General features: G+C 36.2%; 1 non-coding gene across 1 annotated transcript; it reads left to right on the top strand.

The window, feature by feature from the left end:
• The first annotated feature begins 253 nt into the window (after positions 1 to 253).
• Positions 254 to 360, top strand: LOC141663006 (small nucleolar RNA R71). The gene has a single exon (XR_012551100.1). It is a non-coding gene; the product is annotated as a small nucleolar RNA R71 (small nucleolar RNA).
• Positions 361 to 16,589: the final 16,229 nt, after the last annotated feature.

Raw genomic sequence — 16,589 nt, 5'->3', positions numbered from 1 at the left:
ACCATAGCTATTTGATTAACTCCATACGTAGCCAAAGAATCAACCTTCATTGATAGCGCTTGGAGCTGCTACCTTGCCTGACGTCATCCTCTGAGTTGGGTTTTGATGCTCATTTGCAGCCATCGTCTCGATAAGATTATACGCCTCAGTATAGCTTTTAGCCCATAAGGCGCCTCCAGCTGCTGCATCGAGCATGGGCCGAGATTGGGCCCCCAAACCATTATAAAAACCAGTGATTACCATCCAATCCGGCATTCCATGATGTGGACATTTTCTCAACATTTCCTTGTAGCGTTCCCAAGCCTCGCACATAGATTCTGTAGGTTGTTGCGCAAACTGAGTAAGAGCACTCCTCATAGAAGCAGTCTTTGCCATTGGATAAAACTTCACCAGAAACTTTTGTGCAAGATCTTGCCACGTAGTGATGGACCCAGCTGGTTCAGAATGTAACCAATCTTTTGCCTTATCCCTCAGTGAGAATGGGAAAAGCCTCAACTTAATAGCCTCATCAGTCACGCCATTATACTTAAAAGTGCTGCAGATCTCGACAAAATTCCTTATGTGCATGTTGGGGTCTTCAGTTGCCGCTCCTCCAAAAGAAACAGAATTCTGCACCATCTGAATAGTGCCCGGCTTGATTTCAAAGGTGTTAGCTTGAATAGCCGGATGAAGGATGCTTGACTGAATGTCATCAATTTTAGGCCGAGAAAAATCCATAAGAGCTGGATCAGCTTGAACAATACGATCTCCCATGTTTACTGGTTCTTTCTGCTCAGTTCCTGAATCCGAATCCTCAAAATCTAACTTCTCCGGAGTATCAAGAACTTCGTCTTTCTCTTCAGCTGTATCTAAGGTCCTTTTGCGAGCACGAGAACGAGTTTGCATAAACGCTTTCTAAAGTACCTGAAACACAACCGAAAAGAGTAATTAACTACTACGTCCTAATCACTGAGTCCTAATGACCAATGATGGTAAGTACATAAACTAAACAAATACGCCGAGTCCCCGGCAGCGGCGCCAAAAACTTGTTAGGGCAAAATCACGCACTAATATTCACGCAAGTATACGCGTTCGCAAGTAATATAGAATACTTTCTAGTTCGTTCCCTCAGAGACTCAGACTAAGTTATTGTCTAATTAAACTCACTCACCAATGTATGATTACTTCTCAATGTTAAGATAACACTTAAAATTGTTGATTAAATATTAACTATAATTAACTACTTAACCAACCACTTAACTAATACTTCAATTTATCAATAATAAAACACTCATGAGATCACAACTTCATTATTACTTCCTTCTATAGCCATTGTTATTACCTTTAGCATGTGACAGTGATGATATTAATCGAATAACACGAAACTGATAAAAGCCAACTTTCATTATACTAATACCATTCTACCAAGCATCCACAATTAAGATAGAAGTTGAATAGTCATCAATTATGTTGAGTTCCTATATGTCTACAGAAATTGACAACACAACGATTTAAGCACAAGTTATTCCTTTTGATTACATAGGGCAAATAAAACTGTTAGAGTTACCCACTAATCATGCACAACGTACATGAACCTATGCTAGCATGGCAAGTTCTAAATCTCAAGATCCACCGTCGCTTCACAAGAGATTAACACCCTATCTTATATGTTCGCGACGCACATAAGACGAATACGCACAACCAATACTAGATATCATGCAATCATCACACGCTAAAGTATTAAACAATTAACTAAAGAATTCCATAATAAATCCGTTGCAACCCCATGATCACGATTAGCCCATAATAGAACTTATCGCCATCATGGGTTCATATGAAATCATGATAAACAACACAAGAAAATAATAACTAAACTAATTATATTAAAACAGAGTACGTCACAAGAGTAAATAAGTCAAAGCAAGAAAACTAGCATCCAACGTTACAACGAAACAAGAATCACAAGAATATATGCTTCCTCCTTCGTTGCGGTGTGCTAAATCGGTCTTCTTCCTTATCTCCTTCGCTTCTTGTGCAAAATAATCTAAAACACAATTTCCTTCTTATATCTCTATGAAAACGTCTCAAATCTACTTATATAATAGTCCCATAAAACTCAGATTACATAGAAGTTGGAAGCCAAACAGAAGTAGAAGTCTAAAATAATTCAGCTTTTTCCCCGACCCTGCGCGGCCGCTCAGCATTTCTGCGCGGGCGCGCAAGGCTGCTGCGCGGCCGCTCAGCATTGCTGCGCGGGCACGCAGGACCCTACTGGAAAAATTCCAGGTTTGCTCCGTTTCTTCGCCGTAATCTGCCCGTTCTTTTCGTCTCTCAATGGTGAACACATGCCAAGGCTTATTCTTGATGATTCCTCCTCCGAAATGCAACTAATACCCTGAAATGCATAAACACTAGAAAAACGCATCAAATACACAACATACTTGATTTCAAGACACCAATTTAAGCCATTTTAAGACGTTCTAAGTGGTATAAAATGCCACTTATCACCTAGTAATGTTAAAGGTATCCCTTGGAAATGATGGATGAGGTTCGGAAAGAAAGGAAAGCTAAGCCCACGAATTGTTGAACCCTTTGAGGTATTAAGACATATTGGGAAGTTAGCATATGAGCTAGCCCTACCCCCGAACATGTAGCAAGTTCATAACGTGTTCCACGTATCAATATTAAGGAAGTATAATTCGGATGCCAGACAAATAGGGGCATATGAGCGCATAAACATGCAACCCGACATAACCTATATGGAGCAACCAAGAAGGGTTATAGATTGAAAAGGAACAAGTGCTTAGGAGAAGGGCTATCAAACTAGTCAGAGTTTGATGGTAGAACCACAATGTGGGAAGATTGACTTGAGAGTTAGAAAGTGCAATGCTAAGATAGTATCCCTATTCATTTTTTTCCCTGATTTCGGGACGGAATCCTTTTAAGGAGGGGAGACTGTAATAACCCCAAAATTTTTGAACTTTTAGTAACCCTTATGAATAGTGTTTTGCTGATTATGCTGAATAAAAAAACTTTCCATGCCACACTATGTAAGGGTTCTTCTATTGTTATTCTGAGATCTTATTAGTACTTTATATGGGATATAAGTGTATGTAAAGATCGTCAGAATCCAAATTCGAACACTTTGATTTTTCCCGAAAATCCACCAGATACCGAAAGAATTGAGTATAAGGGAACAGGATAAAAAGGATTTAAATTCAAGGATTATAAGAAAGGATCATAAAAGGAATATAATGTATTGATAAAGGTTAAGGGAACCCAAGTAATAAGATCCCGGGTATGATTCCTCAAACGATAAACGAAAACGAAAGTTAAGTGAACTGTATAACAGATCAACGGTCATTAGCCAAGTAATTAGGAGCTAATCAAAGAGGTTAGTGAGGATGATGTCATCAAACCAATAAGAAGAGGACAAACATGGGAAGATGACATAAGAATGATGACCTAAGCATGACCAAAAAGGAAGGAAGGTTGGTTGATTAAGAACCACACAAAAATCACCATGGTTAAAAGGTAAATAATTAAAATAAAAGCCAAAAACAACCAACCAACAATTCATTTCACCAAAATCCAAGCCTTGTTAATTAGTGAGGTAATTATCTAAGACTCCTTATGCATGGATATAGTTATCCTATAAGTTTGAGCTTCAAATTCCTTCACAATCTCTTCCTAAAATTCATGGAAGAAGAGGGTGAATAGTGTTTTTCAAGAACTTAACATTTTGTTCTGGAGTTTTTGTTTAGATTAAGCTTGGGTAAGGACTTTCAAGGGTGATTCCAAGCTAATTAGTTACTCCCACTCACAAGGAAGGTATAATCTCTTAACCTAGCTTTGTTATTGAATGTTAAGAGCTTAATATGAGTATTATAGTTCATAAGAGGCTTGATTGTTGTGTATGTAGAGATTAGTTGGTTTTGTGATGTTTTTGGAGTTGTAAATCTTGGTTATTAGTTAAAGAACTTAAGAATAGTTTTAGTTCATGTTTGAGATTAATATAAATTGGAAAAACTTGAGGTGTTGGGGCTGTTGTAGTGATGTATGGATGGAGTTTGGTTGTATTGTTACAACCGGCATTTTCGTGTAATATTATTTGTAAATTTGGTGCAATTTTAAAGTCGAATGCCAATATATTCAACTATTGTATGCTTGTGTGAATGAAAATTTCTGCGTCCTAAATTTGCTTTATGTGGTATATGATTTTTGAAAGCAAAAATTTATTTATTTCTTTTATTTTTGATTTATAAAAATATTTTAAACCTTGAATAAATTTCTTTTTAAAAGTCATTTTGTTCACAAATTTCAAAAGTGGTTTTATAAAATTTCTAAAACTCCAAGTTATTTTATGGTATAAATTTTATAATTTTTGAACTTGTATTTTATTTTATAAAAATAAATCTTTATAAATTTTAGTTATCATAATTAGCAAATTACAAGGAAGCCCTTGCATGCAAACCACCCTTTCATTATTTTCAAGGACAAAGAGGATAATTCCAAACCCACTAACTCATGAACTAGTAGCCAAATTACCTCATTGACCTTGCATGCAAGTTAGCTTAATTCTAGCTAGAAGGATACCCTTGTCATTTCTCAAACTCACTCACAATATAGTCAAATCAAGACATAAAAACAACTCAAGGAAGTGATCACCACTTCACTTCACCCCACCACTTCACTCTCATCTCCTTCCTCCCCCTCCCTCTCGGCTTTTCCCCCTCCCCTTTCGGCAATTCCCAAAAACCGAGCCCCCATCCCCTTCTTTCTTCATTTCTCACTCAAACAATCATCCTATTATCAAGTAATCCTAATCCCTACATATTGTTCTTGTATATCTTAAGTGTTTAGAGTAGAAAAACTTATGTGTTGACCTTGCATGGTGGTGTTTTGTTAAAACTCCAAGTGAATATCCTTGATTCTTGTGAATTCAAGGCTTTCACCATGAGTTATAGTAGCAAAGGGTTGAGAATTGCTAGACATGAGTATGCTACACTCATGCAATTGTTGTTTTCACAATAATCCATTCGGCCATGACTTGATAGGAGCCGAATGGATGGTGTTTTGGTTGTCATGTTCCACTTTGTGTGTTTTTATGATGATAACATGAAAATCTTTGTGAAGTCTTGATAAAACCCTTTGCATGCTAAGTGATCATCTAGATATACCTTATGCTAGGCTTGCATGTCAATTTCATGGTAAAATATATTTACAAAACATGTTGCTTTGATTGGTAAAACTCGAAGACATGCATGCATGTAAATTTCTCTTGGAATGTTGGAAGATTTTGATCATTTGGAAAGATTTTATTAGTAAGCTTTAATTTCAGTAAGAATAAGGTGTTAATATTGATTAGTGCTCCTTGATGTATGGTAATAATTCATGTATATATTATAAAAATACATAACTTGTTGTTTCAAAAACTTGATGACTTGTAAATTGTGCAATGTGATTTCCTTTGTTTTGCCATGATTGCACCTTAGGTAAGGATGATCTCCACCAAAATTATTTTGAGTGTAAGGGAGTTAATTCAGTAGATCACCATGTTTAAGTCTTGGTTTGGGTATTGGGTTGTTGGTGGTTGAGTTTGTCAAGTAAAAACCTTGGAGAAAGAAGAGTCTTAGTTTCTGCAGAAAATCAGTTTAGTACCCTGAGGTTTACAGTGAGTTTTGACCATGTCATTGATGTGCACTTTAAGACCCAAGCCACCAGAAGTTATTATTAGGAGTATATAAAAGGTTTTAGGAGTTGGTTGTAGGTTTGCATGTCGTTTGGTTAGGCGCACAAGTAGAATAACAAAATCTGTCCAGCAGGGGACAGTTTTGTTGTAACTTAGAAATAGGGAGATTTGACCATGTCATGGGTAGGCCCTCATTAGGTCCTGTTGGGCCTTAGTTAGAGGGAGTGTCAGAGAAGTTTTTCCAACCATATTTCATAGGATATGAGTTAGAACCATGTATCACAAGTTAATTCAATTCAGGGCGTTTTCTGCCTAGGAAAACAGGGGAACCTTGGACTTTAAGCTTAGGCCCAAGAAGGCCCAAGCCAGGCCCTTGAGCCACATCAAGTTTGGGAGATGCCCTAAGGTCAGGATAGTCTTTTGTGAAAGTTTTGAAGGAAAACTTGTAGTTTAAGGGTGTCTAATGCACTCAAGAAACCATAGATGTCATTCTGAAATTTACACCAGTGAGCACTTTCACTTATCGCCTAGTTTTAGAACACTTAGGAGTGAGATCTAGGTTGACCACCATAGTTTTAAGATAGTGTAAGGTCAGTAGAGCAAAAGGCCCAAGTGAGGGTCAATAGGTCTTGGATAGTTTAGTAAAGGCACATCGAGTTAGGAAGCCAAAATTTGAAGACTTTGTCTAGTTTAGTGACCAAGTGACTTAAGTTGTGAGTCGAGATCATCCAAGCCTAGTGTTGCATTATGGTGTATGTGGTATTATTTGGTATTAAAATATGATATGTGAGTATATGTGGCTATGTGTGCAATTATATTTTTAAGGTGAATATAAATTAAGTGCATATAGGCCTAAGTGCCATCCGTGTTTAAATTCGGGTTGTAGATAGGTTAAGTTGGAGAGAATATATTATAATGAGGATTATTATTTATGTAGGATCTCGAGACGAGGGTAAACTTGCCATAAAGGTCGAGTGAAGCTTCCATTTTCTCCTACCAGTTAGACGAGACCAGCCTTCCTCAAGGCAAGTGATTCAACTTATCTTTCGTATTCACTGCAAATAGCTCATATATATTGATGCAACTATCCTGAGTCATTTTGATATATTTAAATCAAGCGTATCTTATGTTTATCTTTGAATCATATAGAAATGCCATGAACCCTCGAGTACGTATTGCAAGTAGTTCAAAAGTCTTATCATGATAGTATATTAAAGTAATTTTGAATGCCATGATAAAATAAAGAGTTGTTATAGAACTTGGTTGATCCTCTTGATTACCATGCTAATGATTCCTAAGTATTGATATCTCATCCTGATACTTGAACCCCTATAGAACCTTACCTTGATACCTGAAAGCCAGATATTTATCAAAGTTGTTCCTCATTGATTGATACCCCTCTTTCTTATCCTAAAGCTTGACAATTCTGATATATCCTGAGTTAAAGATCATTTCTTCATACCTTAACACCCTTAGTATTCATGATGCTTATCTTCTTGATGATCTAGCACTTGCACCTTGACGAGAAACCATTGCTTTAAGCCCAGTTTGGCATTACCCCTTCATAATATCCAATAGCCTCACTAAATTTCCATGTCCAAGTTTTGATATATGAAAACCTTTCAGTTACCCTAATAGAGTAAAGTTTAGTGGATCATGGCCCTGAGATTTAGTACCATATTTCCCGTGTTTCGAGTTGATCTATAATCCCTTGATAAAAATGTTTACGGTCAAAAGAGATTTTGTCATAAATCGGCATCGATTTTTAAAATGATTAAAATGTGGATTTTCAGTCCCAAAGGGGGATAAATGTTTTCTATGAATAGTGGATCTGGACTGAGACGCGAGTCATTTCCACACTTATATTAGGCTTAAAAGTTGCCTAGGGATCCCATTAATGTTTTAGAACCCAGCGAGGTTCAGGATTACTTCGCGGCTGATCACCGGCTGTAATCCGTAGCGTCATAAAATGATTTTGATTAAGATGTGATTTTGAAATTGTTTTGATACAAGCAAAATGATGCCATCACCCAAAGTTTTATCTTTCGTTATTATTGGTTATGTCTTCCCATTATCATTCTTTAATGTATATCTCGATTTATGTTTTGTATCGTACTGTTTAGCACTTGTTGAGCATTTGGCTCACTCCTTGCTTTACCCTAATATTACAGCTAGCAGCTATGGTTAGATTCAAGCAGACCGCCCGTAAGACCTGTGATGCTGATGCTTATGTTCGAGCTCAGGTAGAATAAGAGATAGTAGTTTCTGTGAGGACTCGATATTAAAATCAGTTGTAATAGATGGTAGTGTTGGACTGTTCCAAACCCTAAACTGTAAGATCTTGGATTTGGTTATGTTTACTTTTTTTAAATGTTTTAATAGTTATATTTAAATTATTGGTAAAGTTGGGGTGTGACATGTATGGTTAAATTGTGGTTGGTTTGTGGTTGATTTGGAGTAGAATTAAAATTGGTAATCACGTAAACATAGCCGTCGTAATGTCCGATTTACTTTAGACTGTTTTTGTTCTTAACATCAGGACCCGAGAACTCACTGTTAGGTTTTGACCATTGCCATGATTAGATAGTTCATGTTACGAGCTTCATTTTGATATGTGGTTCGTTTGAATCCGATATACGGTTTAGGAGAAATGACCGTTTTAAGTAACGACGTTTCGCGAACGAACCATTACCCCTCGTCTTACTTTGAAACATAGGTTAAAGACCATAAAAGACTAATTGGAGTATGAATCATTTATGTAAAGTGTATTAGGGAGTTGGTAAGGCACTCGCGAAAGAATCTCCTTAAAACCCTTAATGGTTAATTTATTAAAAATGGTGGAGCCAAGGGTACTCGAGCGACTTAAGTGAATCGTTAAGCACAAAAGCGAACATTAGGGTCTAATTGGTTAAAGTATAGATTCATAAGCGACTTTGGTTTAATTCCAACTTATATGTTGTTTATAGGTTACCAGACTCGTCCCAAGCCATTTATCACCCCCAGTCGCTCAGGCAAGTTTTCTACCCGTTATACTGTTGTTGTGATGTATACATATGTATATGCATTATCTTGTGATAGATGCATGATGGTTAATTAGCAAATCTTGCGATATATTGGAGCATGTGATATGGTATATATGCATGTATGTTTCTTAATCTTGATATATATATGTTGATTCAAATGCTTATAGTTGCATAATACATATGCTAGAGATAAGCAGTAGTTATGTATACCCTTAGTATAGGGGACCCAAAGGTGGACATTTTTCTAAAACCGGGAGTCGATGTTCCCGGGTATATTATATATATTTATATATAGAGAGATATAGTTTTCAAAACTATGAATCGAATAAGGTTTATTCGATAACTTTATTTTATTAATGAATATTATTTTGAATATTCATTCGAGGGCTTATGACTACGTTTATTTTATTAATGAATATTATTTTGAATATTCATTCGAGGGCTTATGACTCCGTTTATTTTATTAATGAATATTATTTTGAATATTCATTCCAGGGCTTATGACTCCGTTTATTTTTATTAATGAATATTATTTTGAATATTCATTCGAGGACTTATGACTCCGATTATTTACTAATTAATATTCTTTATTTTATTAAAGAATAATGTGTCGATAATCAAACTTACATTTGATTATTCAAATAAAGATATTACTTTCGTATAAGTATATCTTTGGTTATTTAATATTCATTTCAAGTATAAGTTTTAAAACTTCTACTTCAATTATTTTTATAAAGATTATTCTTTATGAGAATATTATTTAAATAATAATATTCAAATATTTTCTAATATATTGGGACTGATTTATTTCATTAAATCAGCATTACTCCAAACATTCTTACAAATGTTTTCGAGTCTTCAAAATGATTTTAAAAGTTAGAGCGAATCCCAAAACTCATTTTTATATTTAAATCTTCCTTTTAAAAGGGATTTAAATACTCGCTCAAAACCTGAGGGATCCGGCTCTGTGGTGTATTTTATATTCGCAACGAGGTTGCTGTTTTGATAAATGAATTGATTACTTACCCAACGTTCGGGAAGTAAGTCCATCTATTGAGTCGGCATAAGCAACATGGGCTCAGTGGGCGTCCATGAAAGTGTAAGTGGCTCAGTGGGAGTCCATCAAATGAATAAGTGGCTGAGTGGCAGTCCAGCATAAGGTCCTATTGCGGCCAGGGTGATGACCAGTGGGGAATTCATCCATCTACTAGTAGAAAATGTTACTTATTGGTATCTTTGCCTGATCAGCAAGATATCAGGTTTATGCCAAGGTTTTCTCCTTTCCAAATTCATTGGATATTGCAACTCTGTTTATAATTTTCATAACAGAGGATTTCAAGGAGTGTATGAAATGTATATATATAAATGTATAAGTATCTCATAACTTCATTTCTTACAAATGATATTTCAAAGATTGAATCTATTCAAGTCTTATCTTGTAGTCTCATCGGTGTGATGAACTTTTGAAACTAATTATAACTTGAACGGTGGTAGTTCAAGTAGTATTCGGAAAAGATACAAGTATATTGGAGTATCTTGTAACTTCATCTTTTAAACTTATATCTAGTAAATGATTATCTTGTGCATGTCAAAGATTTTCAGAAAAATGTTGAGACAAGGTTAGATATAAGAGATCACCTTGCAACGATATTTTTATACAGTTATAAACTGGAACTCTGTAGATGTTATACATGTCAGACAATTTCAAATATTGTGAAAAGTATATATATATATACTGAATATTTTGCGACTTGGTCGCGTTAAGATATCAGCTTGGTTCATTTCTTCTTGACCAAGACTTTCATGAGTACTATGAGAATACTCATATATTGTTAATCATTATACATATTATTTTGGTGGGCTTGTTGCTCACCCTTGCTTTCTTCTTTTATCACATAACAACAGATAGAAAAGATGAACAAGACTAAGCTTCCAATTCGCAAGCGGCTAGGAAACATTCCGTAGTTTTCTGGAAGCGTTGATGCCGCCATAGCTGAGGTAGGAGCTATCAATAGGATAGTTTTTCAACTATTGATGAACCAGACTTATGTATAATATGAATTGTAATAATGGCAAGGAATATGTAAATTATTCAGAAACCCTTTTAAGGTGTAACGGTTTATAATTGTGGAATAAAATGACTTGTGTTATTTTTGGCATTCATCTCTGAGACTATAACGTGTGGTGTGTGTGTGTGTGTGTATTGTGGGGTCACAGTACTCAGTAGTAGATTGACTGTTAAGATTAAGTATTGATAAGGGAAATGGAACTCGTGACAACCCGAATCCCCGACCCCGGATTTGGGGGTGTTACACTTCCCCTAAACCTTTCTCAATATTTTATATTCCATTATGATCCTCTCTTAAAATCCTTGAATTTAAATCCTTTTTATCATGTTACCTTATACTCAATTCTTTCTGTATCTGGTAGATTTCCGGGAAAAATCAAAGTGTTCGAATTTGGATTCTGACGATCTTTACATACACTTATATATCATATAGAGTACTAATAAGATCTCAGAATAACAATAAAAGAACCCCTACATAGTGTGGCATGAAAAGTTTTTCTTATTTGGCATAATCAGCAAAATCACTATTCATAAGGGTTAAAAAAAATCCAAAAATTGGGGTTATTACAGTCTCCCATCCTTAAAAGGATTCCGTCCCGGAATCAGATAGAAAATGAATAGGGATACTTTCTTAGTATTGCACTTTCTAACTCTCAAGTAAATTTTCCCACATTGTGGTTCTTCCATCAAACACTGAATAGTTTGATAACCCTTCTCCTAAGCACTTGTTCCTTTTTAAATCTATAACCCTTCCTGGTTGCTCCATATAGGTTACGTTTGGTTACATGTCTATGCGCTCATATGCCCCTATTTGTCTGGCATCCGAATTACACTTCCTTAACATTGATACGAGAAACATGTTATGACTTGCTACATGTTCGGTTGTAGGTCTAGCTCATATGCTAACTTCCCAATATGTCTTAATATATCCAAGGGTCCAACAATTTGTGGACTTAGCTTTCCTTTCTTTCCGAACCTCATCAGTCATTTCCAAGGGATACCTATAACATTACTAGGTCCCCTATTTCATACTCTTTGTCCTTTCGAGTCAAATCAGCATACCTCTTATGTCCATCTTGGGTTACTACCATCCGTCCTCTGATTAGATCTATTATATCCTTGGTCCTTTGAACTACTGCGGGTCCGAGCATCTTCTGCTCTACAACTTCATCCTATCATAATGGAGATCGACATTGTCTTCCCTCAAGGATCTCATAAGGCGATACCTCGATACTGACATACGATCAATTATCGTGAGATAACTTAATCCGCGTTAAGTGATCATTCCAAATTCTTTCAAGTCTATTACACTGAATCTCATCATAGCTTCTAGCATTATAGCTTATGCTTCTCACTACCCATTCTTTTCCAGTTCGTAGTCGTTACTATCTTCCGTACATAATACTATACTGGTTACACTTTTGCTCATTAGTGTTCTCTAACCTTTTAATAACCACGTCAACCTTAGTATCACGAACGTGTTAGAATCAGAATACCACCGTACTGATACTACTTCCTTTCTAACTGCTTCTATCTTCGAAAGCTTGATCCATCATGTAGAAGTAAAGGAATTTGTTGAGAGATCACTATGATCATGAACACTTGTTATATCGCATAGTTAGTACAGAAGGTGGCCAGCCTTTAGTACTTGACAAGCAATTAAACAATAGATGGTATCCTACTAGGCTTCTATCACACAGATAGATAGTCATTCGGCAATACCTCCCCTTCTGGAAGGGTTGTTCTTCTCAACTTACATGAAATGAAAAGGAGAGAAAAGAACGAATTGAAGAGAATTGTATATATATTAAAATATATACACAAAATATCTGGCTTGAAATCCACCTCTGAACTATAGAGGTTTATCATATGAGAACAAAACATATATGTATATAAATCAACATTAAGCATTATAGCATCGTATTTCACATGCCTAATTATTTTCGCTATTCCGTCCATCATTCTATGGACCCATGCTCTTCCTCGAGCTTATACACAATCACCTTTGAAACTCCCTCGACATCGAAAATCGAATCTGGGATCTCATTCTAGACATCATCATTACTAGAATACTATGCTTGCACTGCAAATTTCCTCGTATAGTAATACGACTCTCTATTGATAAGAAGGAATAAGTATTCAATAGGTAGATAATCGACTTAATTAGTCTATCAATGATAACTTATACTTCACCACAACCCGATTAGTGGTACTCAATCTCAACATTCATTACCATACAACTCTCGCGGTTATAATCGACTAAATATTCAAAAAATCGTTGATGCATTACTATAGTCCACCACGGACCTACGGTAGTCATTCATTTTCCTTGGAATCTTAATAGCTAACCATACGGAGTCCATACATGTCGTATAGAATTCTTCTAAGGAGTTAACATAATCACCATTCATAATTCATGAACAACACCCCAAATTCTGACGTACTTTCATGACATGAAGCAGATAAAATTATAGAAGAGTTTCAATCAAAGCAATGATAGCAGGTTAATACCATTCTTAATCATATGCCTTAAATAGAAGACTTAACTCAAAGGTTCGTCTAGTCCTTTTTGAAACATGGTCTTGGATTATCTCAAGATAGTACCTTCTGAGATAGATAGCCCGCTCATGGCGATTACACGAGTTAAACCTTTACCAACTACTATTACGGTTGGGTATTGCACAGTCATCAGAAGGAACGTCAATCTTCCAAACCATAATACAACCTTCACGGCTTCAACCATTATCACTATATTTCTCTGGCACGAGCGCCTATGATTGTCCTTTTACACTTAAAGTGTCGGCCACCTCTTTGGACTTTCCTGATAGTAAAATTTCCTTACAATCAATTTCTTTTAAATGATCTTCAACTAAATTTTCTACCTCATTTCCAATCACTACTTGCGTGAAAATGCTCTTCCTTACGCTTTGGTGAAAAAATATATCACAATTTTTCCATAAGTTATTGCCTCGGTCTTTTAGAGGTTAACATTGTCACAACTGACTCTCGATCATACTTAGGACGTCTTTTATCTTGGGTCCTACATGTTTTCACAAATCTCGACCTTCATTGGGTCGATCTATACTTTCTTATGGTTCAACACGTGCCCACCTGGCATCATTATAATTATGTCATATTTCCTTTATCAAAATTTCTATTCTTGAGAACTTTGAATATTACTTTTTTTCCTTGTAAAACCTCTTAGGTTATTCTTGAATCGCTCCTCCTGTATTCCCTATATACAGGGCATATCAAAATACCATTTACTAATACCAGAATCATTGTCTATATACTTCTGAAAAATTTCTCCACTGATCCTTAAAGGTTGTTGTTACCTTAATCCTTTCCAATTCATACTGTCAAACTCATACTATCCCTATTAAGGGTGAAATGCCAACCTTTATGCATTCCCCTAGGATTCATTTTAAGTTACCAATGTTCTATCCTTAATTCCACCTTTAGAAAAAGTACATACATCCTTCCATGGATAAATCAAGTCATATATCCCTGATGAGGGTGTCTTATTCAATCATTCCCACCTCGATAGTATATGCCTAATTTTACAATAACAACTGTATTCAAAATAAGGTCAACCAATATGGCCTCCAAAAGATAACAACGGTTATCCGCTTTTCTTGCCTAATTTGGTAAAGATAACAAGGATGTTCTGGAAGATATTGGTCGTGTTCAACGTGAACTTCTTCTTAATAATTCCTTATTTACTCTTGTTGTTTATCTCAACAGTCATCTCAATGTTGGGATATCTCTCATACCTGGCGTCTCCCTTTCTGGGTATCATGCCACCGGTCTTACACTTCACATTCTTCAAGGTCACTTCCTTCATCCAATTTTCCTAATTTCTTACTTTCTTGTCTCCTCAGTCTATCCGCGTCTCATTATTTATCCTTCGAACTATCTCAAGGTTTCCTCGAATCTTCCCAACTTAAAGGGGATAAAAAACATGTATCTCTTATGCCTTCAACTGTCAACTTTAACTCATGGTGAATCACCCTCATCCTGACGATCATATACTTTTCTATTTCTATTACTATGAGTCTTTAGGGTTTCCTCATACCCAACTCCCTTATCATTCCTCAAATCTATTGCCTTTATAATCCTTTCCACTTCAGTTTCTTTTTATTTTCCTTTCTCTTATCATTATTTCATGAACCCACTAATCATTGACTTCAAACATCACATCGTTCTGGGATTCTTGTCATCAGAACGAATCTTGAAAACTTTTACAACTTAGCTTCATATTTCATCATACTCGTCCGCCTTTGTTCTGGCTCTAAAGCTTTTACACTATCTCCATAACTTTGGGAATTACTTTCCCGAAAACAATTGACTAACTTTTAATCAGTTTATTCTAACCTCTGGCCCCGTGCCTTTCTTGGTCTTTCACCAGTGGGTGGTCTTTCTCTTAGGAGGGTAAGTGACAAAACAGTCTTTTGTGATTCGTCAATCCTTTAGAATCTCAAATGATTCCTATATTTTCTTTAGCCAGGCTCTCGCCTCTACTGGGTTCGCTTGTTCCTTGGAACTCTGGGAGCTTAGCGACTTAAAGGTCCTGAAAGAATTTCCCACCGCACTGTCTCCTCAGGGTGGTGGTTGGGGATAATACTCTAAGTTCTTTTTAGACAGGTCCATGAATTGCCGTATAGGAGTACCGTTTCGGGTCTCCTTTCCTTACTCGACTTCCGTTTCCTTAGTATGAAATGTTTCATCCTTTTCCCATACTTGGGGTTATCTTATAAGTTAAAATCCTTGTTTTCCACTTCATTATGTTATGGGCTCCTTCTTTCTTAATGGTAACCTCCCTGACTATCACATTCGGGGTTTGCCCTAAATCTTATTCCTCGAACTATGGATTTCATCTAAGATCCAGTCCTTAAGCTCTTAAACGTTTGGAACCCAAATTCTGTAGGAATACCTCGTTATTCCCTTATCATCTTTCTTGGTATTAATCTTTTCTCCAGTCATTGACTTTCTGCCTTCATTCGTCACTTTTTCTTGGCACAATATGATCTATTTCGATAATTCAGGCTGTATTGCAATCTCAAACAACGTTTCGGTACCGGCTCCGGTTACCTTCACTTTTATTTCCATTTTCTCAAAATCTCTTATCAACTCTCCCAAAGACATTTTCATCTTGAGTCTCTCCTTTATACTAAGGGCATTAGCCACCATTTTGGCTTTCGCTGGATGATAAAGAATCTCATAATCATAATCCTTGATTAGCTCTAACCACCTCCTCTGGCACATGTTGAGCTCTTTCTGCGTGAAAATGCACTAGAGCACTTATGGCTTGTGTAAATCTCGAACTTCTCTCCATACAAGTAGTGCCTCCAATCTTTAGGGAAAAACTATTGCCACGAGCCCAAGCTCATGGGTGGGGATATCGAATTTTATATTCCCTTAATTGTCTTGACGCGTACGCGATTACCTTGTTGTGCTGTATAAGAAGCACCCTAATTCCTTATGCGAAGCGTCACTAAAAATCACAAAATCTCCTTTTCCATCTGGCAACGCCAACCTAGGGGCCGTCACCACCAATCTTTGCTTCAGTTCTTAAGAGATGTTCTCGCATTTCTCTATCCATTCGAACTTCTCAGTCTTACGAGTAAGCAAGTCTTAAGTTTTGTTGTTTGGATTTCCTAATGTTTAGATGATGGGTTAGTGTAATGGGTGTGTAATCATGTTTAGAGCTTTGTTTAGTAAGTGGTTTTGTTGATTTTGGAGTTAGGAGTGATACTTGTTGGATGTAAAGTCCTTGGCCACATTTTTGACTTGGTTTAGATGAATAAGTTGAGATATTGAGTTGTGG

This window comes from Apium graveolens, chromosome 5 (genome assembly GCF_009905375.1).
Source record: "Apium graveolens cultivar Ventura chromosome 5, ASM990537v1, whole genome shotgun sequence".
Classification (NCBI taxonomy): Eukaryota; Viridiplantae; Streptophyta; class Magnoliopsida; order Apiales; family Apiaceae; genus Apium; species Apium graveolens.
The sequence above is the reverse complement of the archived record's forward strand: the minus strand, read 5'-3'. Positions and strand labels throughout refer to the sequence as shown.